Source organism: Frankliniella occidentalis, unplaced genomic scaffold (assembly GCF_000697945.3).
Source record: "Frankliniella occidentalis isolate FOCC.00 unplaced genomic scaffold, Focc_3.1 Scaffold465, whole genome shotgun sequence".
Taxonomy (NCBI): Eukaryota; Metazoa; Arthropoda; class Insecta; order Thysanoptera; family Thripidae; genus Frankliniella; species Frankliniella occidentalis.
The window spans coordinates 59,243-62,011 of NW_026267583.1; the positions used below are offsets into that span (position 1 = coordinate 59,243).

The 2,769-nt window shown below is 67.9% G+C and overlaps 1 protein-coding gene across 3 annotated transcripts in view; it reads left to right on the forward strand.

The window, feature by feature from the left end:
• LOC113214707 (protein held out wings) overlaps positions 1-2,769 on the forward strand; it is a 63,870-nt gene that overhangs the window by 47,098 nt on the left and 14,003 nt on the right. The gene's annotated exons all lie outside the window — the stretch shown is intronic.

Sequence of the window (2,769 nt, forward strand, 5' to 3'; positions counted from 1 at the left end):
CCCCCCCCACTTTCCCTCCCCCGTCTTATTTCTGTCGCGGAGTGAGCCGAGAGGAAACATGACACTGACGCCCCGCTGTTCCTATGAGACGATGAATCGGATTGGCATCCCACCCCGGCTGCGATTGGTCGAGCCCCGCGGGGGCCTGTGGTTGGCTGCCCGGGCGTGAGTCAACAGCCGTCAACAGCAACACTGTGTGCCCTGCTGCAGTCTCGCGCCATGCTCGCCGTCTCTGTCTTTAGGTATGTCGATCGGGTGTCTCCCTTTTGTCTCCATCGGGTGTCTCCCTTTTGTCTCCCCGGACGTCTGCCGTTATCAACGCCCGAGTGTCTCCCGGCGCTCTCTACCCGCGCCACACCCACACCTCGCTTGTATACCGGGCCACTTCCTGTCACCTCCCCGTCGACTTCCGGTGGCGGGATGGTAGCGGCAGCAGCGCTGTAGCGCCAGATCCCTCCACATTTAGGCCCCTCCGGGGGCGACAGCTGAACCCTTCGTGTCCCCTCCGGGCCCCGGGGACAGTGGAGGGAGGGTGGGGGGGTGCTCTTCCATAATGACTGAACGCACTGTGGAGGAGGCGCCTGTTTGAAATAGCACCGTGGCCTCCTGGCCTGGCGTGCAGCTGCACCAGCGGCTGGGACGAGCAGGCGGGGCGTTTTTGTCGCCGCGTGGTCCAGGGGCGACGGTGCGTTCCCCCATGCGCCCTGCCCCCTCCCTCCTCATTTGGGAGCCCCCCCGCAGGAGCAGAGAGGGTGTCGCTTTTGTGTCTGTCACGACGTACGACACGGCAACGGGTGAGGGGGGGGGGGAGGTTCCGAACAGAAACGGAAGTGGAAGAGAATAAATCTTGAGACAGCAGGGCGCAACGGCAGGGGCGCGCGCGCGCGCGTGTGTGTGTGCCTGTCTTATCGGAAGTGTATGGGGTGGAGCCTGGCGAGGTCGACGAGCAGCTCGGCGCGCCCCGCGCCCCGCCCCATCCCGGTGAGCTTCCTGTGGTCCCTGCCCTGCCGCTGGCCACTCCCCTGGCCGCCCCTCCCCCCCACCCCCACTCCGACTATTTTCAGACGGGCCAAAATAAACTGGCCGCAGAGCGGAGCCGAGGAGGGGCGGCGGCGGCGGCGCTGCGCCCGACTACCCCTTCTGGCCTACGTCGCCGTCGTTGCCCCGCCCCAGGCCGCGTGACACGGACGGTGTCGTCGTCGCGCCCAGCCCCGCGTCGGATATTTACGATCCGATGATAATGAGCGGAGGGTGTCCCGGGGTGTCCTGGCTGATGATGGCGGCGACGGCGCTGGCGCACTTGATGACTGATTTGCGGCGCCCGCGGCCCGGGCGAGCGGCAGGCGCGCGGCGGTGTCCGCTTTCACAACACCTCCCCGCGAGGCGCCGCGAGGTTGCCGAGGCCGCGGGGTGCTCCGAGCGTCCCCGGCGACGCTCCCCGGCTCTGGTTGTACAGCACGGCGCGGTGCTTTTACGCCCCGCTGTACGTATGCGCCGGCCGACCGCACCCCCGCCCGCCACCCCGCCACCGACCCCGCCGCCGGCCCGTCTGACGCTGACGTGAATGATGGCGTTGTTTTGGACCTGCTGCGGCTCGGTCTGCGCGCGGTCCTGCGCATTCCAGTTGGACGCGGTGGTTGCTCGCGTCGTCGTGGTGGTGTTGGTGTCGCACTCCACCGCAAAGGCGACCGACACCGACCGGATAGCGGCGGCGGCTGCGGCGGCATACGCGACGAGTCGGACGGCACGCCAAACTCGAACCGAAATAGCGTGTCGTGGTCGTCGCGGAGGGTTAGGCGCGGGTACAGGGGTCGCCTCGGCGGCCGCTCTCGCAGAGCCTGCCCGGCGGCGGACGGCCGGGTCCTCCGGTACAGCACGTGATTGATGTGGCCCTCCGGGCTTGTCTCCGTCGGTTGGTCCGGGTTGGTCCGGGTCCTGGGTCTCGGGCACGAGCCCGATTGGGAGGCTCCCCGGGGTCGCGCTCCGTCGTCCTCCTGTATTTGGCCGGGACGGGCGAAGTCGTTTTCACGAAATGAGATCGACCCCGCGCTTGTTTACAGCGCTTGCCCGGCTGCATGTGACGCGGTGCGTTTGAGCTGCGCTGGCAAGCGTCCTGGCAGATCGACAACAGCATGGCGTGGTCGCGCGGGGACTGCCCTGCCCTAGATCTCTCTCTCTCGCACACATGCGTCGTCTGTCGTCGTCGGCGTCCTGGGCTGCCGCTATGGGGCCGATGACTCCCGGGAGGACGACGACGACGGTGGCGCGGCGTTCTTGCAGCAGAACAAATACACTCTCGCTTTCCTCGCCATCGTGCTGCTGCCGCCGCCGCTGCTGCTGCTGCTGCGCACCAAGCCAAGCGTCGCGACGGCGGCCGACCGACGCCGAGGCGCTCCTGGCGTGGCACGGCGCGGGGCAGTGGACCAGAGTAATGGCGATTTCGGCCCAGAGCGCGGAACGGACGATTAGGATCTGTTGAGGAAGTGGAGGGAGCAGGCGAAGGTCGGGCGTATCTGGATGTCTTGCCGCCGCCGCGCCCCGCCGCGCCACGCCACCGTCCTCGCTTGCGTGCGCACCGCGGCGGCGGCCCCCCCGTGCAAAGCAGTGGCGGAAAGTGGATGTGGGTCACAGTAGCTGGTCTGGCACTCAGCTGTGCTGACCCCCCGCGGAGCCTCCTCGCCCGCCTCGGGGAAACGGAGGAGGGGGATAAATTTGATTTTAAGGGGCGCGCCGCGCTCGCTAGTGGGGGAGGAGAGGGGTAGGGGGAGG